Source organism: Lycorma delicatula, chromosome 4 (assembly GCF_047948215.1).
Source record: "Lycorma delicatula isolate Av1 chromosome 4, ASM4794821v1, whole genome shotgun sequence".
In the NCBI taxonomy this organism is placed as follows: Eukaryota; Metazoa; Arthropoda; class Insecta; order Hemiptera; family Fulgoridae; genus Lycorma; species Lycorma delicatula.
Genome location: NC_134458.1, coordinates 79,136,409 through 79,160,118, shown reverse-complemented (window position 1 = coordinate 79,160,118; position 23,710 = coordinate 79,136,409). Strand labels below are relative to the sequence as shown.

The window sequence follows — 23,710 nt, the reverse complement described above, 5'->3', positions numbered from 1 at the left end:
GAAAAAATTTAGATTTTCCAGTCAATAGAAAATTTTTAGTCGAAAGACGCCCTAATTACAATGGCATTAGATTTTATAATGAGCTTCGTCATCAGATGAAGAATGTCACTAAAAATGATGTAATACACTCAAGTAATTTTTTTTTAAATTAAATTTTTTTAAATAAAATATTTTACTTCAACCGATAATTTTCGAACATTAAGGTCTAATTGAACCGTAAAAAATAATTATAATACTAATAACTATATTAATGAATAAGCAACATTAGATTTAGTTTCCCCCGGTTACAGAAATATCGCTGCTGAGCAGCATAGCTGTAAAGGGAAAATATAATGATCAGTCACACACCGGGGTTTTAGCAAACGTCAACGTTTCAAGAACTCTCAGTCCAAAACAAACGCTAATACAATCATAGAATTTCTTATGCACGTACGTTAATATATCGTATAGACCAAGCGTTGGCCTGCATTTTGTTGAATATCTCCGGACTGACTCAAAATAAATTTTTCAAAAATGACTATAGAATGGAGCATTAATGCTTTAAATTTTTCGAAAAATTAACAAAGAGGGGTAGTTTTCACCATTTTTAATTTTTGTATATTGGTCATAGGAAATTGAGCTTTATTACGACGTAAGTACTTATTAAGTAATTTAAAATTCCAAAATTTTAAGTCGATCAGATAAATTGGTGGTGGGGGAAATGCAACATTATTATTTTTAAACAGCTTTTGTCTCGTATATGGAAAATTTTTCGAACAAAAATGTTAAAATTTGTCGCAGATATTTGGCTGTAATTATATATATATATATATATATATATATATATATAAATTTTGGCGTGATTTTCGACTTGGACAAGAGGGCATCAGGTACCCATCTATTTTTTTTTTTTTAGCCTTCTTAAAAACATAGAACTGATTATTAAGGTACATACTTACCCCATAAATAAAATTTTAAGCTCCCAAAAAACAAGGGAGTTGAATGGGACCGTATTTAAAATATCAATTTTTTAAACTAATTTTACAATTGCAATTCTAAAATCCAACCGAATCTAGTATTAATGTAAATGACATAGGAACTCTATATAAACCAGGAGGTTTTTAGAATCCGACTTAAGAATATTTTATAATTCTTGATATTTTATTTGTTTTTCAAGTTGTGGTGGCTTAAATTTAAGTCGTTATTAAAAATGCTGTTTGAAGTAGCGGTCGAACAAGGTGGACCCAAATGTTTTGGAATTTTTTTTTTTTTTTTTTTTTTAGCAAGTATTCTCTGAATACAACACATTTATGATAATAAATACGTCATTTGATTAAGGAGGCCGACTGGATCCAAATTTTTTATTAAATAATTTTATGTTTATTTTCTATTATATTTTAATACTGCATAATTTTTAAGTAAAAACGTAATTTTATCAGTGTGGTCAAATTGGATCTACATTTTTTCATAGAACATTTTAATATTTTCGCAATTGTTCTCTGAAATTTACATAATTAAATTACTAATTTTTAAAAATCCTATGGAGTATCTAACATAAAAATCTTTATAGAACAAAGCCGAATGTGTTATGCAATCCTTTCCTGGATTTTTTTTATTGATAGCTAAAAGATATTTTAACAAATAAATGACTTTTAAAATGGCAAAAATAAAACGTATTTGTAATAATTAACTAATTAATTTATTAACTTTTTGAAAGTTTTTACCTTCTTTTATGTGCATTGTACTTGAAAATTGATGTGTATTGTCAGATTGTACTTGTAAAATAATTTTTTTAAAACAGATGAATGTGTAACTAAAGAATTATTCTACCGTAAGATCAAACTTATAAATTTTAAATTCTAACGACATAATCTCTATATGATTGCATCGCATTATCAGATTTCATCATCCGTGGAACCCTCTAACACAAGTGCCGTTATTTTCTATACACTGTCACAGATATCAGAGATTATTACGATATAAATATTTCCATAAACAGCAACCTATTTAAGAAAAGAGTTATTTTTTTTTAGCGGTAATATAAAATAACTTTTACATTAAAGAAAAATTATACGTTTTAACAATTATAATTATAAAATTATATATATTTTTCAGTCTAACAGATAAAAACAATCCGCTATAAACTTATATGTAGCTGATAGTCCATTTCAGATTTTGAAAACGCTATCTACCGAATGTACACAAGAATCCTAACGATTATGTACTGCGCAGTTTTTATAATCATCCAAGAAATTAACGCCTGTACATTTCTACTGTTCTTTAATTGGCTTCTTTTATTACAAACATAAAAAATTCACCAAGATTAATCTATTATTTTTCATTATTCAAAGAAATATTATTGCAAAAAAAACAAAACCAAACTTTTTATGAATTTATGTTTTCTTATCACGTTTATCCTTATACGAGTACTTAAGTCATCGTTACAAAGCGGTGTTAAAATTCTACCTTTGTACCAATCACCTTCTCTGTTTATTACGTTAGTATCCAAGATTTTTTATTCATTAATTTCAGGTTTAATTTAATTAGTGATTATTTCAGGGTTATAATTAAACGTAATTCAGATTACAACTCTGCTCGGTCAGCACAAAAAAGGTGTGTATTCATGCAAAAAAAATCATTCAGTTTTTTTTTTAATTATGTAGTATATATCAGTGCCACAAACCTTCCGTAGAAAAATATTTTACCAGAATTAAAACTTAAATTTTAGCTTACAATAAGGTAAAGTTTTAACAGCCTTTACTTACGAAGTAAAATATAATATATTGATCAGTTAAAAACCTGTTGTATGTTTTTAAAAATTAAACGAATCAGAATAAAAATAAGATTGTTATAAATGAATGGGCGTAAATCTGTGTAGTTGTTATAATTCAATAAAGAAATTTCGCCAGTCCAATTAATAAACATATAGTAATAACATGAATCCAAAGAGAAATTCATAATGAAACATAAATATTTACATAATGTGTATATATATATATATATATATATATATATATATATATATATATAATATATATATATGTGTGTGTGTGTGTGTGTGAGTAAAAAGGATTTGTTTAATTTATCGTTTTTATATGTTATTTTGCATACGATTTAAAAAGAACGTTGTTTAGCAGTAAATATTTCAATCATGAAACATAACTGGAAAAAAATACTTTTATAATATGTTAACTTTTCGAATTGTTACTCCAAATGAAATATTATTGAAATTATTAGACTAGATTTTTAAGTACTTTTCCATATTTTTTCTTTTTATAGGGAATATTATAAATTATTATTTGCTTTAAATTATCTGCCGAACCATCCAACATGGATTTATTAAATTTGGTTGAAAGTAATGGTGTTTGACAAGTATATAGAAAAAAAAAACGATTTCAAAATATTCGATTTTTTTAAGGCATTTTAATATGCAATCCAACATTTTCTTTCAATATCAATCATTGAGCGTTATATGAGTAATCGTAGAATCATTTTTATTAATAAATCATCTAACGGTTTAAAATTTCCATCTTGCAAAAACCAAAATTAAGATAAGAGAAAATCATATTTTTATTGTTAAATTGTGTAAAAATCTGAAATAAAATTCGAATTTTTAACCGTATAATGAAATCCTTCTGAACATTAAAAATAAAATAAATGATTAACTACCAATAAATATTTTAAGATTTATTTCTACGCTTCAATATATTTTTTTTAATTTTACTTGCAGTACGATTAACGATTTTCCTAAACGTACATTAACTTTTAAATTCTCTATCGTGTTTGATAGGTTTTTTATTTGATTAATGTGAATTTAATAACGTACTAACGAAAAGAGAAGAAAAAGTTGACTACAGTGAAATAAGTACATTATTTAAACGAGTTTAAATGGAAAGAACGTGTCTAAAAATGTGGTTTGTTTACAGTTATGAACTATCACCTGGTTAGTCGTCGGATTATTTCTCAATGATTCCTTGTTAATATATGATATTTCTGTTTGCATTAGGCTAAATATTTTAAAGTACGTTTAATCTAAATCGAAGATAGGCCGATTTTTAATTTTAAATATTAAAAAGGTTGTTAAATTCATTTGATAAAATATCTTTAACAAAAATTTATCAATGGATCAAAAAAATTCTGTATGTAATTTATAATCCAGTTTGTTCTGTGGAGTGTGAATTAAATCATCTATAATTTTTTTTTAAATTATAGGTACATTTAGCATTATATTACGAAATGTATTTCATTTGTACACTTTTTATTTTAGCCATAGTTTTGTGTGTGTGTGTGTGTATATGTATGTGTGAGTGTGCGCGTGCGCGCGCCTGTATAGAACCTTGTGCATGTATTTGTACGAAACAAAATTGTAATTTATCAGGAGAGACACGGATGGTTTTTTAAATAGGTACCTTCTGTGTACATTTGTAATGAAATTAATGTTACTTTATCGTTTTTCCTTTTTTTTTCCTTTTTAATGTATTAAATAGATTTAATTTGTACGTACATAAATTATTTCAAAAGAAAGGTAATAAAATTAAAGGATATAAAAATATATTTAACGCATACGCATTTAAATTGTAATAATGCTTGTATGCTTATACGTTTAAGGAATGTGATGTAAATTTCGGGGCACCCGGTACCGGGCTAAGAGGGCGGAGAGCTGTGGTCACGACTAGAAATACACCTCCACTGGCGGCGTGGCGGCCTCCACTTGCATGCTCAGGTAGGTACCACAAGATATTCTCGCAACACACCACACTAGTATCTGTCAAGAATCAAACACGGTCGTCCTTTAAAAGTGAATTACAACAAATTTATTATTTCACTTAATGTTATAAAAATTCATCGACGAAGATTGTACTAATAATTAACTTCTCCGGATTAAATTATAATAACCTATTCTTTTAAAGAAATGACTATTAGCCGGTTCTATTCGTAGAAAAAAAAGTTTCGAAGTCATAAGTATTATTTTTAAAGGTTATATAAAGGTAAACACTCATTAAATGTAGAACACAGTAGCAGACACTTCCAACTTTTTTACTAGCTCATACATTTCATATTATCGCATACATGCGCGTGCGGGAAAAGATATTCACTTTGACCTATATATCTTAGAGACTTTACATCGCAGGGTTCTATGAACAAATCAAGCTGCGGTTTTTAAAACATTTTTACTCGTATTTTTCAGAAATGTTGAGTACGATTCGGTTAGCGTAAAAAGATTTTAATGTAATCTGTTTAATGTATTTTAATTAAACTATAAAAGTAGTTTTTACTTTAGTTTGAGTATAATTTTCTCGATATTGTTTATTTACATATAAATTCTCCATTATTTCTATTAATTACTGTTTTTTTTTTTTTTCTAATTATCGATACACCACTCCAGATATATATTTATATTGAAACTTATTAGATAAATTTAATTAATACGCGCTGAAATGTAAGTCATATTGTAACTTGAAGTATTTACTGAGAATTAACCCATTCTTATTGAAAAGTTGTTTACTGTCTCAAAATCTGTTTACCAGGGCAAAAATTAAAATTAAAAAATTTTCCTACAATTTTTGTGCGTTAGTAAAAAATTATTTTTTAATACTCGCTTAGAAGCTCCTAATATTTAATCTCTTAATATCTCAAATTCAGGAAAAAGGAAAAATCCCGCATAAAACAAAATTAGAAATAACTTTTAATATGAAAATCCTTTACAAATATGGATCTGAAAAATTTCAACTTACACTTTATAAGTTATACCTAAATGCCTAATTTTTATTTAAAGGAAGGTATGTAAATTATCACTAACTTAAAATAATAAATTGCCAAATTCAGCCAATGTGTGATTGTGATTTATCTTTAGTACAATACACTTCTCTAAAACTTAAGGTGATAGTTAGAATTTTAAAAATATAGACATTTGTATTCGTGTGGCTTGCGTATCGCTGTCATATTATACAGAGAATTTGAAAAGATGTTTCAAGAAATGATTCAATCAATCGAACCGAAGAAAAAATTGTAATGAACATATATAAATCGCATATTTTTCTGTCTGTACAGTTTTTCACCTTTTTTTTTTTTTTTTTTTTTGTTTAAACAACTTCTTATCTGGACAAGATACTGGATCCAGAATTTTATTTTAACACATTTTTTTCGTGACCTTTAAACAGTGTAACAAAAAATTATGATTTTAAAATCGCCAATGATTTAAAATTTTTAATGCCAAATTTTAATATTAATTTTTATCAAATAAATACCTTTTATTATTTCATTGTTTTTCGTTTATAATGAATGATATTAAATTTTCTTTATATTAAAAGTAAAATAATCTTTTTTTATTCCATTTGGAAATTTTTTTTCTTTCTTTTATAAATTACTAGTTTTTAATGAAGTTTAACAACATTTTAAACGAACTTTAAATTTTTTTATTTATTATACGTGTTTTAATGTTGCCCAAAAAATTCTGAATATTTGGATTTTTTTAAATATAAATTTTTTAAGCGCTTTTACAGATATCTTTACATCATCAGATATATTGTATATAAATATTGCGTTAAAAAGTATTTGAAAAATTAAAATGTCGAGAGGTTTACCATCTTAATGGCTTATATAAAATGAACCCCGACTAATTTTATAAATATACTTGTCTATAGTTTCGTTTTTGAAACGTGTAACATTTAATATTTATATTAAAGACATTCTTGGTGATATTTATTACATTCACTGCATCACTTGCTGCGTGTTTTATAACACAAAGGCCCTATCATACATTTTAAAATCCCGTATCTTTTTATTTATTTATTTTTTTAAGCAAAAAATTTTATTTAATTGATTTTTTTCCATAATTTTATTACTGTACTTGGTTTTAACGAAGGTTGTTCACTTGAGTTAATACGACACTACCCTATTATGAATAAAGGGATTGTAGAAATTTTGCGAAATTTCCTCCCTTCCTCATGAGTACAAACGATCAAAATATTCAGAAAGTATGTTTTATCGCTCGTAAAGATTTTATTTGGATGGGCACCAATAATTATCAATATGATGTCTCGGTTATTATATATATATATAATAAATATATTAGTTCATCAAATATTTCTAGAATAGATGTACTTTTATAAAATAGGTATTCATTTTACGCTTATTTTAAAGAACCTGATTTTCTGATATCGATGTTAATTAATTAAACGATACTATATTTTTAATTTACATGTATTAAAATACTATTATTTTTTTGTCGTATAGATTATTCTGTCGGTTTAACATCCCGCGTAATTTTTATGTAATTCAAGCTCTTAATTGAGTTTGTTATTTTCTCGGCATACAATTGTAATTTTTTTTTGTATAGATTAGATATACCATTTTGTATACTTCGCTGTACGAGTTAAGTTTTTTTAGATAATTCTCTTAAAAGCTTTTACTGTGTTGTATACTTCGTAACTACATTATTACTAGATAAATTTTGCTGTTATTTTTGCAAAGTTTTCATCTACTTCTGCATATATCTGAATGAAATACCAACGATTTTGAATGAAATATAGTCATTTATGTGTACATTTTGTCATAAATTGTTTTATCAGTTTTTTATCTTTATTTCATTAATTCTGAATTTTCACTTATTTTAATTATAAACTGTAAAATTTCAACTTATGTAAAATGCATATTTACTTTTATCTCCTTTCTATAAATGAATTTTCCAAGGTAGCAGAATCGTGACACCAGCAGTAATTTCAACTCAACTAAAATTTGTTTTTTTTTTTTAAAGAATCAGGTTTAAGGAAACTTTCAGGATAAAATAACTTAAATCTAAATGGATTAAAACTGAAGGTTTTTTTTTATTAAAAATAACTACGAATAATTTAGTCCCTATTTAAGATACCATTTGCAATTAATACTTAAGAATTTTTTAATTTCAAACGAAGATATCACTTCTTGTTGGAATCATTTATGGATGAAGTAAACTGAGGATGAATCTTATATTCATTCAGGATAAATTTTAGGAAATACATTTCAAGGAACTATTCTTAAAGTTATAAAATTTGAAAATGTTTTCGAAATTATCGAAAAAAAATTCTATAGTTTTCAAAAATTAGCATTTTTGAGAATCTTGACTGAGGATTCCTACTGCTGTGCATATGAAAGACTATATTTTGAGCTGATATTTTTGAAAAACATCAAAAACCTTTTCATAGTAACATTTATAGAAGTACGAAAATGTTACGTAAGACATTCAAACGGCACAGTCATCTTAGACATGAACATTTTTATAATAGCCATTTTATTCGTAATGAAAAACTGTACAAGTTTTACTGGTTTAAGTTTTAGCCATTGGAATAGCAGTTAATACTTGTCATTACTCTTTTATTTAAAATTTATTAATATGAAATTTGATATTATTTTTATCACTCATTACTGTTATTAAATATTCCCAAACTAAAAACAACGCTGTTCGTTTTTAGTTACTTTGTTTTCAAGAATATTGGTAAAATCTGTAATTGTATTTACGATCTGAAATAAATTTTATATTTAGATAAACAATAATTCCCTAAAAATAACAGAAGGATTGTATAGACAATTTAATAATTATTATAACAAATCTTTCATAATTCCTCAGTTCAGTTCGTAGTTATAAAAGAATAAACTGGAAAAGTAATGTGCAAGAGGTTTTTGCTAGTTCTTTTCAACGAAATAGGTGGACTGTTCAAGGCAGTCAACGTCGACGAATGGTTTTTTTAACAAAAAAAAAACATGACCTCTTATACCTAGGCTGAAATATCAAACTATCTATATACCCGCATTATTGAATTTTCGGCGACGTATGTCGTGTAGACAAGGGATTGTTTTCAGCATGATGCGTCGATCAAAAACCAAGAATCAATGAGTCCAGTACGGCACGACTACTGTGAATTTAATGTAATAGGATTCCAAACACTTAAGGCATGAATTATATACATTTGACGATGAATCGCGGAGAAAATGCTGTAGATCCGATTACTGGTGCAGATATTCAAGTCAATTTTTTCGTTGTGAGCGGCATCAATATTGTAACTGATAGAGTGCGGTCGAGTTGTTAACTATATCGCTACTTTTGCGAATTTCCAGGGAAGCATTCAAACAGAATTAACAATATTTAGGAGTTATATGGGCCGATATTAGCGGATAGTGGCTATCTTAATAGCTAAAACAAGATGAGTAACAGTAGCTATAATAGATTACGCTACGTTACGTTCGTAAAGTTAAGGTTACGTATATTTACGTGACAAAACATCTGAACGCTACTCTATCTTAGAGATGCATAAAAAAGACATGATGAATTATGAGATGAATGATAATTCATTATTTATAACTTAGAAATTATTTATTTGTATTTTTCAAAATGACGGTTATTTACTATAATAAACCCAAAATCTATTTCCAAAAATGCATCCTGATTAATTTTATTCTCTGATGTCCTCTCTGCCTTGAATGTAATAGTAATTGGTAATCTTCATTTTTATGAACTGTCTTCCGTCTCATTTATATTTTAATGACGTGTTTTATTTGTTTCTATATCATCAATTTAACTTTCTTCGGTTATAATCGAATAGAATAAGCCAATCGTTTCTTTTGCTACTTAATAAGGTACAATGTTTTACGTACAAATGTAATATTACAAATTTAGTTCTTCACAGACTCCAGACGTTTCAGATTTTATTCCAACATTTTGCTTATTATATAGTGCATATTTATCTAGTTAGCATAAATCTATCGTTTCTCCTCAGTGCAATTCTTACATAACTGACCGGTACAAGATAAATCTGTTTTTGTTATTTAACAGAAATTCTTCCAACTGTTGATGTTTTTACAAATAGGGATAAATACTCTATTACTGTAACATAATGGTAATATTATGGTTGAAAACTTCAATTCAAAGTTTATAACCTTTATTATTAATACGAAAAATAAAATGTTTGCAGGTTTTTATCTACTTTTTCCGAAGGTAAATTTCTTTAAAGTAGGTAGAAGGTATAATTTTCCATCCATTCTCTTTCGCTTCATCAAAACTTCCAGTTAATTGGACAGATAATACCTATTTTATATTTTACAAGTAATCAAGCTATTATAATATATTTACTAAATTACTGATTAGAAATACTTCATTTATTAATAATTATCTAATTGAAAAATGAGTGTTTACAGTACCCAACTTCTTATAATACACTTGTATTACAAATAAGGAGCGATTGAAGAATTTTGATCATTTTCAAATGGCTATGCCTTGGTATTTTTATCACAAATTATGAAAATATTTTTGGTTATAAGCTCTGACGAATTTTTTTAGAATTATTAACATTGTTTTGCAAGATTAATAGGTTATAAGTTTTTCTTTTTCTTTTTTTAGAAATAAACTTATATTCTGTGATAAATTTCTTTCTAGATCTCTTTATACTGAAAATAATTTCGTTTTGATACTAACTGAAAATTCTTATAAAATCTGGATGGGTTTGAAAAAATATACTAAAATAAAGTTTAGTTATAGATATTAATATAAAATTAAATAAACTACAAATACTTTGCGTAATTTTATTAATAAACTTTTCGTCAACAATTTATTATAAGGTTGTATATCAGCGATTTTTGTTCATATTTAAAGATAAAATTTAACAATAAACACAAAATAAAAAAGGTGGAAATTAAAACAATAAGTTAAAAATGAAAATAGGTAGTTTATACAGCAGGAAAATATCGATGATTTTGGCTACCTTAGTAGAAGAAAGTTTGTCTATTAGAAATAAACGCATTCTAAGCGGTCAGGTGTTGTGGATAATGCAGATTATGTATTATTTTACTGATACTTAATATTATTAACAAAGACTGGTAAGTCTGATTGTTGTCTATTATTAAGAAACGTATATTTATTTATTTGCACGTTATTATCTTGATATTATTCAACTAATATTTTCCGTATATTATGTGAAAATCTTATACCTAAGATATCAGGGATTCATATTTATAATAATACAAATGCACGTAACCTATATCCAAATAAATGACGGATTTATGTGGAATTTAAGGATATATTGATAGCAGTGGTAATAAATAAGACTGTATAATTCAGTTTTTTTTTAAAGTTTACTATACACATTGTAACTGAGTATTTTTAATATGTGCTGATATATACATGCTCTATCCTAACAGGTCTCTGATTCCTTGTATACACTAAAACTAAAAATTCAGATATAGCACACCAAACCTACTGGAGAACTGGAGTGCTTTTTTAATTACTTTACTTATTTTTTATTAATTTATAAATAAATATGTAAAGAAAATTCACTCTTCGATTAACATCGAAGTTATTAATTTACTTATAACGTTAAATTTACATGACTAAGTAATTTTTTTTTGACAATTAACAAAATATTGATTATAAATAATAGTAATATTTTTAAATTAAGTGTATAAACCAATATAGATCATACCGTGCCCAAAATCTGTTAAAAGTATTACAAAAATAATAATAATAATTGTATTTTTTCTTATACATTTAAAAAAAAATAAATGTAGACAAATTAATATATATTTCTTTTACTGAGCACATCCTGTATTTTTTCTATAATTCGACGATTATATTCGTAAAATATTTTATTGCATTAATAATATTTAATAAAATTAATGTTTTCATTATATTAGACAAAATTCTACATTAAGTTTCGTTCACAAAAATTATATAATTAAAATTATCACAAGTATTAATATTTTTAAAAAAATTGTACAAACCATATTAAATTAATTTTTTATTTTTATTTTCTTCTAATATACTATATTTTAACTTCATATTATAATAATAGTTAGCCGAGAAAGCAACAAACTCTATAGAGCATTTCAACATAGACAACGGGTGAAAATAGTAGTAAACATCTATCGATCCCAAAAATTTACTGACAGCCATTGCGTTAATTGAAGAAAATAATGCATCGATTTAAATATTTATTCGAACATATCTTTTCAAAACTGTAGAGTGTACTTTTCCAATCCTAAATTTATAATTATAATTTTACTAATCGATTCCAAGCTCTAAATAGTTAGATGGAATAGACTTAAATAACTGCAGTATCGATCGAGTGTGTTTGTATCAGCGATGTTTTACGTAACTTATCTTGATATGGGTAGCGATATAAAGTCATCTAGCCCTCCTTACAATTACAAAAAACCTTTGTAAAATACAGTCAGGCCTTTCAATATGACTTTTCAGATTACAGTTAACGGATACATTTTTAAAAAAAGAGGGCTCCTGTTATAAAATTCTCCATTTCCGATTTAAGTCGATATTATGAATATTTTATAAGGACAATTATTTGTTATAAAATTAATATTAATTCTTAAGTTAATCGGTACCTAAAATATATTTTTCAGTAAAAATCAATCAATTTGTTTTATTTTTAAATTTATTCTAAAGATTCTTTTCCTTTTTTATTAACATTCCTTTTACTTAAGAATAGATATGGGACATTGTTGATTTTCTTATAAGAATACGTACTTCATCAAAAGAAAAATGAATTTATTTAATGCGGCCTCACTGTTCTCCAAAAAGCTATAGTGAGCAAAATATATATATATATATGTATAAAGAAATATTCAATTAACAGTGCACTGAAAAGATATGTTCAAATGAATTATAGTCAACAATATGCTTTATTATGTACCGTTGATACTCATAAGTAAATGTTAGTGTAAATTAATATAATAACAGTACGTTCCTTTTTTTTTTTTATTAATTTTCTATTCACACACACACACACACACACACATATATATATATATATATATTATATATATATATATATATATATGTGTGTGTGTGAAGTACATATACATATGTGAAGTATATATATATATATGTGTGAAGTGTATTTAATAATTTATATTAAAGTCCATTACGTTTTCTACTGTTAATAAACCTATAAATTGATAATTTAAAGCAAGTTAATTCTAGATTACATAAAATAACAAATTAAAATTTTACCATTAGTAAAATACAAACTTCTAAATCTATACACATTTTCTTTTTACATGCCACTAAAATTTGAGATATAAAAGATTTTATAGGCACGTTTATTTATACAAACATTTGATATCTACTTTTAAAAACGAAATAAATGAATTTATACGAGTATATGTTAAAAGAAATTATTCATATTTCAGTCGGAGCTATAAAAACAATTAAAAAAAGAAAATAATAAAAGAAAAACTACTTACAATTTTTAAGTGTTCTCAACAGAATGTAATAAAATATAATTGCTCGTGTAGTTATGGCTGTAAGAATCATATTTGAAAGACATTTAGTTTATTATCTTACATTTGGATGTATATATTATTTTCATCGGTATTTGATAGCAATTTATATAATTGGCTTTATGATTTTTATTTTTCGTTAAATAATAAAATAAATAAATAATAACGATAAATCATCCGGGTTTCTTCTCCCAAATCGTAGTAAATTTGCATAAACACATCACAATATTTATAATAATAATAATAATAATAATAATAATAATAATAAATTCACTATAACTATAAAATTCATGACGTAATCCAATAGAAATAACTATATATTTATATGTACAAAAAATTCAATGAATATTTTTATTTTATTGTTATTATCATAATTAGAATTATTAACTAATTAATTACTTAATTACACATTAAATTTGTCGTTGATTAAGTAAAACAAAATAAATTATATACCTATTTATTTATAAAATATATACATTTTTATAAAATATATTACTTAAAACGTAGTAATTTAAAACTGAACAAAATATTATATCATACTAGTAATGAACGTATGTTCCCTCAGTTTACACCCATTGAATAAACTATTTTGTATTAATGAGCGACAGTGCTACCAAAATTTACCAACATATTAACTAAACACTAAAATAAATAATTTATACAACTTGCCGGATTTTAACTTTGAAAATTATATATATATATATTATTTATAAACATAATAACTAAAACGTTTATATAAAATTGAAAGGGCTAAAATTCATAGTTTTTAATAACTGTCGAAGAAACATTAGCTCAGGGATAATTTCCCCATCGATTATTATTTTCATCAAAATTAAGGATCGCTTATTATAAGAAAGAGTTGCGGTAATAGTTTAAACTTAAATGAGATCTAAAGAATTAAAATGAGACTGAATTCGATCAGAAACACCTTACAGCACAAAATATCGAGATAATAGTCCATACTACAGAAATAATACCGTGCCTGCGAAGAAATGTTTTTGATGTCGAAGTAAAAAACATATTATGATTATCAGAGGATTAAACTGCAATTATGGCATTTTATGTACATACTATTCACTATTACGGTTAAAAAATTTTAGCTCAATCGCTGAATTTCCGTACAGGGATGACTAAAGTAGAAGAAATGATAAAAGAGGTAGAGGTGGTGATTTTAAGAAACAATTTCATGAGGATGAGTTGCCGGGTTAGAACTTTCATTATTCGTACTGTATCTCATGAATTTCATGATTGCAACGCAACGTTATCTCCTAGCGGGTGTAAAGTGCCGATAAATCACTTTAGTTATACTTTTTTAAATTTTGTTCACATATACGCTTGTTTATATATTTCGATAAAGTTTATGACTAATCCTTAACTAATGTAGGTTTTTCCGAAGAGTCACGGATATAGTTTTTCGTTTAAAAAACACATTCTTTCTCTAGAGAAAGTTAATTTTATAAGTATTATAAAAGCATTTATTCTTAAGATGTTTTCCAAAAATTATCATTTATTTTATTGCATTTCTTTGGGGTAAAACTCGATTTTGACCGCTAACTATAAAACATCTAGATGAACCGTTAGAGTCAAAGAAAAACTTCTGACAACTGAATTCTAGTTTCAGTACTTAGATTTATCATAAGATCTTTCTAGATAGATGAAGTTTAGTAATATGAATATATTTCGAACTGAAACATGGAAATTAAAAAAAAATTATAATTTTTTCAACATGTGGAAAACTACCAAAAGAAAATAAATAATTTGCCTAATTATTAATTTTCTATAGAATGGAGCGCAGTGCTCCATTCTATGTTTTGAAATGAGACTAAGATTGCATCATTTTGTTTAAAGTATAACAACATCAACTGTACCGTCAAACCGAGATTGTACATTACCGACTAGTAAAAGATAGTTAGTTAACTTTTTTACTGACACAACTATTTAAAAATAATTATAAAATAAGACCATGTTTATGTGAAAATTGTTCTGTCGTGATTAAAAAAGAAATTAAGTGAATTTACCGGTTACATTAATTAACTTACAGGAATTTTACGTTTAATTTTATGAATCGGTATATGAAAATGAATTTTAGTCGCAGGTATGCTGTACATTGCGCGACGCTGTAAATTATTTAACTAGCTAGACCAGCCGGTCAAGAATTCATTCGGTTTATAGAAATATATAAAAATTTATACACAGGGATTCGTAGTTCACCTTATTATAATTAAATATGTTTTCCCCGCATAATTTATTTATCGATAATTAAATGTTTTCTTTTAATTTTACGTAGCGGTATTTTAATTTAAGTCGGTATGAATAGAATATATAAAAATAATATTGTCATATTGCTAAATTCGGGTTTTCTTAACTTATAATGTGTTACATTTTACTTTATAAAAAACACAAACTATAGGTAAGCCAATATTAATTGCGTCAGCAATGTTTGGAAGAACAGAATGAGAATCGGGAATGACGATCACTACACGACAGTAATCCAGTGGTTTAAAGTTCTTATATTACGGTAAGATTTTTGTATAAGATTTATCGTCGGTGCAAAAAAGAAAGAACAATTAGCCCCACAACAAAATAATAATCGAACATATATTTTTGTAATACTATCGGGTTCATAATTTTATACATTGAAAAAACAAATCTCTAATCATAGACGATACACTCTGATAACGTCATAGAATGTTCCGATTTATCGTTATGTACGATTACAGATGTAAATTCACGATTTGCTACTTTCACTGATCAAATCAGAAATTCTGTAGAGTATGCACATCTATAATCACTAAAATTTTAAATCAAAATCAAGCTTAAGACTACCGTCAAAACGGTAATTACATAACATATTCAGTTCTATTTTCCGTTCTACACCTTGTTCTTTTCCAACATAATCTAACTGATAAACAATAATCGGTTTGAACAAATCTAATTCAAAGTCAAACCATTAAAAATATGAGAGTAAGGATTTTATGATTTTGAATGGGGGAAAAAGTAATAGGAGGTGGAAGCATCAGAACTTCATCTTTCTTCTTTTATTGTTACAATCTATTTTTTTATCAAATTAATTTTCATTACATTTAACTTTAATAAGCAAATTTTTATTTATTATTATATTTTTATGGGGTATGTTTTTCTGCGCTCGTTTCTGTCTGTTTTTTTAGTATCATATTACCCTTTTTCAGTTTTAATTAAGAGTAATTTATGTTATGCTGCTACTATGTCATTTTCCAACATTTTCTATCCGACTGTTGTGAAACTATAATTTTAATTAAATGAAAAATGCATTCTCTTAGAGGAAAGATGATAAAGTAATAACGCTGACTTGTTAGTAACAAAAGTATAGGTCTTTGTATATATATATATATATATATGTGTGTGTGTGTGTGTGTGTGTGTGTGTGTGTGTGTGTGTGTTACATTATCTAATATCCATTGTTTTCAGAGTGTTTACAATTAAATGATACGGTTTATTACCATACATTTACTTTGTTTTTTTTTTTTATTACTTAGATCAGTTGTCAACGATTATGATGAAAGAAATGAAATTATAATAAAAATAAAAATATCGCTACCAGAGATAGAGATGTACTGATGGTATACCCCATGTTTTAATTTCTTTCCAGAAAATTGAAACGTGCAGCACGCTATATAGATGATGATTATATTGTAATGTCCCCACTCGCTCTGTTGTTCGTCAAACGTTGCTATATCTATAGTACGTTACCACTGACAAATGGAATTTCTAGCATGACATCTTTCTTCTTTGTCCTTTTTATATATATTGAGCTGAACTAATTATACTACAGGTCCTATGTCGTTTTTTAATTGTCATATATGCCTAAGTTCACTAAACCAATATTAATTAACAGGCTAATATTACGGTGAAAAAATTCTATTTCAATTTTTTTAATGATATTGAAGAAGGAATTACTGGAAAAATATTCGAAACTAATCAATAATGATGGTTGTTTTGATTAAAATACATTACCTTCTTTGGAGGATTAAACGTTTAGGTTTCAGCGAAATATCCGTTATTTGCCATTTTATATACATATATATGTGTGTGTATTTACCTTTAACCGTATGTAAAGCACTTCTAAACACCAGCAGTATGTTAAACGCCTTAACCGAAATGGTTTGAGGCGAACCTATATGAGTCATAAGTCATTCCGAAAATATAGTTATTCTCATCCCGTAGCAGGTTTACTATGGAAAAGGTGGAGTGAAGGTACACCCAGTTATCTTCTTAACTGAAACGAATATACTCCTGTATATCAGCTAGTCGTGCTCGCTGAAATGTAATTAATATCCGGCCTTACGAGTAACATGTTTTTACTCCGTTCACCGCAGGGACAGGCTGGATAATGAAGCGCATTTCTCTGAGATACGTAACAAAATCTGGGAGAGATAATTAAAAAATAAATAATAAAAAAGTGAAAATCTTTTCCTTAAACATTCTTTTCGATTGTGTAATCAATATATTATTTAATTAATCATAATACTACCTCGCCAAAAGTTAATTTTTACGACTATATTGTTAACATAACATAATTTAACTGAAAAAGTTTGAAATAAGATTTAAATTAAATGACCGTTTAAAAAGAGGTCGTAGTCATTTTTTTTTTGTTTCGTACTGCTGATTTGGTATAGTTTCACGCTATCAACATCAGATAGTTTTAATTTAATCCGTACAAATCCACGTGTCGCATAATACAACCACAAAATTTTATTCCTTTTTCAAATATGTACGTGTTAAAAAACAACGGCAAGGATATAAAAACACATCAAGAAAAACAGCCCGTAGATAAAATCATATTGAAATACGTTAGACGAAACAAAAAAAATGTTATTATATAATGTTTAATAAGTTTTATTAAAATAAATGTTTATTAAAAATACGGTTAACAAATAAACAGAAATAAAAATTATTGTCTTTAAAAAAAATCGATATAATTGCTTTCGGGAATAAGAGTAGGGGTTTTTTCATGAATAAAGACGACTTGGAATTTTGGTAGCTTATTTACTTTTTTTGTAAGGGATCATCTATTTGTATCGAAGAAACACAAATAACAGTAACCATTTAGAGGATTTCAGTAATTGTTTTAAAAGTGTGTAACAACTAAAAATTAGTAATTTAAAGCAGTCTTTTTTTGTATAAATTTTAATTGGATTTTACATAAATTCATTATTTATAAACGAATAAGCATATCATTAACTTTGTCATAAATTTTACCGATCGGTTAATTTCTGTACATGCTTTTATTAATACAACTTAACTGGACTCCTTCATATATCATTACTATTATTATTATTATTTGTTTATGTTGTACAACAGAATAACAAAAATAATAAAAAGAAATGCAGCATTCAATCTTGGAAAAAAAAGAAAAGTATTTCATATCATTACAATAAATACAAGATCGTAGTCGAGTGGAATAAGGCAAGACCACGGTTTAAAACCCACTCTTTTGTTCACAGACCGAGTTACAACAAATAGGCCTGAAACAACCCGATTTGTAGTCGGTGCACGACAAACAGCGGTGCTAATAGAGTCATATTGACAATTGCAATTCCTTATAGGGTGTGATAGTACAAAGTCGTGTAAATTTATTGATTAATTTATTTATACAACGGGAAACCGTCTAATAGATTTCCGTTTAACCTGTTTTTCCAAAACATATGTAAAATTGTTTTTTACATCGTAGATTCTATTGTTTTATTTTTTTAATGATATTTCTTATATAATTCACTACATACAATTATTGATAATAATCATCCAATAATCAATATAACAAGGAATTTTATTGATAAATTAACAATCAAGCTTTATAAATAATGTATTAATAGGTAGTATATAAAACCTGTATGTGTAGATTGTGTATGTGCGAGCATACGTGTATATTCTGTTGGCTTAAAAAAATAAAATAAATTATTATAACTGGAATTATAATAAGTATCTATTTTTTTTTAAATTTTATTTTGAAAGTTTTTAACTTGTTAAGTATTGGTAGGCTCTATTTTATTTATAATAATAAAATAGAAATGGGGCCGATATTTATTTATGCGGTTTGTAAAAAAATAATTTTTGTTTTTAATTAATAACCAGTAAAAATAAATGATATTTGCAGTAAGCTTATGAGCTATACACCAATAGCTGTAAGCCTAGACATTGAAATCTTATCGTAAGACCACCGACATCAATAAATTAACGTTTGAAAAAATGATAATTTTTGAAACCTATACGGTTTTAGTTATCTGATATTAAATTTCTTCCGACATTTTTAATTAATTCCATGTAATATTAAAATGATAGTTCAACACAGGCATTTTTGGAACGTTAAGGAATCATCTACGTTTTAAATAGATATCCGAAGATACGAAATAAAAATAATATATATATTATTAAAATTCTAAGAAAGATAATTCCACCCTCCAACCAGTATTGAATTGCCGGTAAATATCTCTTCTGTATTTTACCGGAAAAAAATAATAAAACGAAAGTCTTTCGGAACGAAATAAAGAATCCATTATCATCATGCTGTCATTAAAAAAAATCATAGTATGATTACATGTCAATAAATAATATTAAAAAAAATCATAAAATGTACTATCAATTATTCTTGGTAATGAATATTTAATAAATAAATATTATTATTATTGTCATATATTAATTAAAATGAAAAAATCAATGTTCTTACATTGACTGTAAATACTGAAAACATATTGATCTATTGAAAAAGATATTAAATTTCGTTTTAGATTGTCGAAGCACTTGGATAGTCAAACAAATATACATATTTAGGATCAAACTTAATATGCTAACTAATCAATTAAGAAACGAATTAAGAAATTAACGTGTAATTTGCAGACATATCTCAAACAGTTAATAAATGATATAATAAAATAAGTGACACTTTTTGTTATTTTTTAATACCGATTTTGATATTATTCCCTTTAAAAAAAAAATAATAAATTTTTAGTTATGATAGAGGTTTACAACAGAAAGAAAATTCAGTATTAAAAAAAAGTGTTTATAATATATTATTTTAACTAGAATATGGTATTAAAAGTTAGCTTTCAATAATTTTTAAAATTAAAAATTCACTTCGGTTAATAAAAATGACTTAAGTCTATATAACGCAAGTCAAAAACAAAAATGGAAAGCATTACTTCATTACCAATATCGATATCCATACCAAACATTAAAAAAATGTAAGGGTCCACATTATTATGTGAATGCGTAACAATAAAGCGTCACATCCAGAAGAATGAGTCTAAATAAAATAGGGAACTACAGATAAAATGGAATAGAGGAGTATCGGGTCGACAAACAAAGATAGGTGTAGATTAAATGATATAAAGATTTTAAAATCTCAAACAATAGAAACTAAATTAAATCGGCGTTTTATTTCAATATATTAATCTTTTCTTATTTATGATCTATTTTGTTCAATAAAATTAATTTATTAAATAATTTTAAATAAAAAAAGTAATTATTTATTAAGAAATTGAGCTTCTAATCAACACATATACATGTATACCTGCGCAGATATTATTACGATAAAACAAAAGTTATATAATAATTTATCAAAAGAAAAAAAATAATAAGATTTTGCCTGTTTAAGATCTAGATTTTTGTTTTACCATTTACTGAAATGTTATTACATGCAAATATATATAGCACTTATTGACATGACTAAATATTTATATGTTTGGAATGCAAATCTTCTGAAGACGGAAAGAGAGCGCTCGCGAATCGCGTATTTTTGTATGCAATAGAGAGAGATAGAGTATGAGAAAGAGAGAGAGAGAGTGAGTACGAGAGAAAGAGGGAACAACTAAGTAAATAAGTAATATGTTTCTATTATGCTCACATGGATTCCGTGCAGTAAATAATATCTGAGTTAATCTTTATATTATATCATAATGGCGGTAGCAGTTCAACCATAGCGATATAAAAATAACAGCTGATCACGGAGTTTTATTCGATATTAGTATGGAGTGTTGATGCAGTATAAACAGTATGTTTACATGTATAAGTGCGCCTGCGTTTGCGCACATTGCGGATACGTAGAAATTAATTTTTCAATACTCATTATTGATAGTAATTGTTAATTATTTGTATTTTAAAATTACGTTAAACGTAATCAGAGAATCTATGTACGGAAAACTTAAGGTCGCCTAAATGTTGTTATGTAAAAAGAGACAAATTATATCTGTTTTTTTTTTAATTAATTTTTTTCAGGTGATGTGTAACATTTTATGATATATTCCAACGATAAGTAAAAATTATTTAAGGAGAATATTAACTTATGAATTTTATGTATTTTGAATATAAAAATTAGTTTTATTTAATTGACAGTTTAATAAAGCGAAAACAGAAATTAAGATTATTTAAAAATATAAGGGTATTAAGTAAATTTAAGTCATCTAAATTTATAAGTCTCAAGAAAATAACAAAACATATTTTGACAGAGTTAAGGGATGACATCGAGTTGAACCAGAACAAGATGGTAAATTGAATTAGGGATATTTCTGGGAAAAAATTTAAAAATCACAAAAATTTCGACAGTCATCATGACGTAATTATTTAAAGCGCTTGGAGTTTACGTAAGGTATATATATATATATATATATATATATATCAGTAATATTAACTAAGGAAACTGTTCACAGCTCAACCGAGTATTCATACACATCATTTCATGACGCGGACGGACGGATGGATGGATTTTTTTAAGAAGCTTGAACCAATCCCATTTAATTTTGGTCAAAAAATAATATTTCTTTCATTATATACATTAAAACAACCAAAATAAAAATCGATGACCAATAGCGCGTCCCCCTTTAACGGGTAAAAATCTTCCTTTTTCCTAAGAGGTATAAGATTGGATGAACGCCTACTCCTTATGAAAACGTTGAAATAATTCTATAAACGTAAAATTTGCCTCTTGTTACGGCTCCACCACGATAAATAATTCTTTTACAATCCATCCCTTTTCCTAATTCTAAACCCTCTTCCCAATATCGGGTTCTGCGGGTGTCTTCAGATTCTATTATAAACTATTATTAGGAAAAGAGATATATAAAACCAAAGAATTCTCGGCGTAATGGTGGTAAGACTTGTAGACCGATACATGGATATTTTTCTTGTTCGGAAGTAACACAGTAAGCTAAATATTAAAGGGAAAATCAGATAAAACGTTTTTTTATCGTTATTTAAACAGTTGTAATATATGTTTAATAATATGGTTCTGTAAATCCCAAAATTATAATGTTAATAAATGAAGTGGCTCTTTTAATAAGTAACATAACAGTATTGTTAGCGTTTAACAGTCCTTTATTTGAAGTAATCTTTCACATTTGAAGTAATAAAAAAGGTTATTCGTTAAAGAATAGTATAAACATTTTTTTTTATTAGGCTGGTATTTCGAACAGAAAATACTTCAAACAAAATTAAATCTTGACAATCATAACATCATTTCACGCAGCACCGAAGTTAAAGTCGGAAGTCGATTCATTACCATCTGACGCTTAGACGCTTTGCAAATTACCTAAGGTATTTATAGATGTCAGAGTCACAAGATTTCAACGGTAACCCTTGTTACCGGTTAAATAGTATGTAAATTATGTTTTAAAATCGACTCGGGCATTTCGTTCAATTTAAAACTACAACACACTTTAGTAGATTTATTTTACCAAATAAGAAAGAAAAGATTTGTCTGATAAATAATCAACGAAATAACGTGTTCATTTCTTTTATTAAAATATTTAAATTTATACCATTCTCCAGTAAAATATCCTGAAGTAGTATAATACACAAGATTATTCCTCATCCTTATAAAGGAATCCTACCAACATTTAATCGTTAACATTATAAAATACACACACACAAATATACGACGACTCTCCTTCATACTTACATACATACATACAATACATACATTTCCCCTAAATACATAAATACATACCTAAAACTATTACAAATTTCTTTTTATATATTTTTATGCGGTTTTTGTCACATTAGTTTTTGTCACTTTCTTCCTTCATAGAAAAAAATAAACAACCAAACAAATTCTAAAATAATTAATTAATTAATTAATTTAATTAATTATTAATAATGAAATAAAATCTAAAATTAAACATTATTAAAATATATATATATGTATATATAATTGTATACATAATTAAAACACAATATATTTATATGTATTTTATTAATTATATTTATTGGCCTAATACATATTTTAGTAAAACAAATACACAGAAATTCGTAATACAAATTTATTACACTAAACAGATCCATGATTATACAGAAAATTAGTTTTTTTTTATTTTAATATATATGTAAATATCTTAATTTTTAATCTAATTTTTATATTTAATTTTTGGGATATTTTCGTTCATTTAACTTAATTAAATGTCGAAAAGTTTTTGTTTTTACTTATTTTTTCATATAAATT

The 23,710-nt window shown here is 26.0% G+C and overlaps 1 protein-coding gene across 1 annotated transcript in view; it reads right to left on the bottom strand.

Annotated features, from left to right (window-relative positions):
- Positions 1-23,710, bottom strand: part of LOC142323580 (uncharacterized) — a 332,171-nt gene that overhangs the window by 76,921 nt on the left and 231,540 nt on the right. The gene's annotated exons all lie outside the window — the stretch shown is intronic.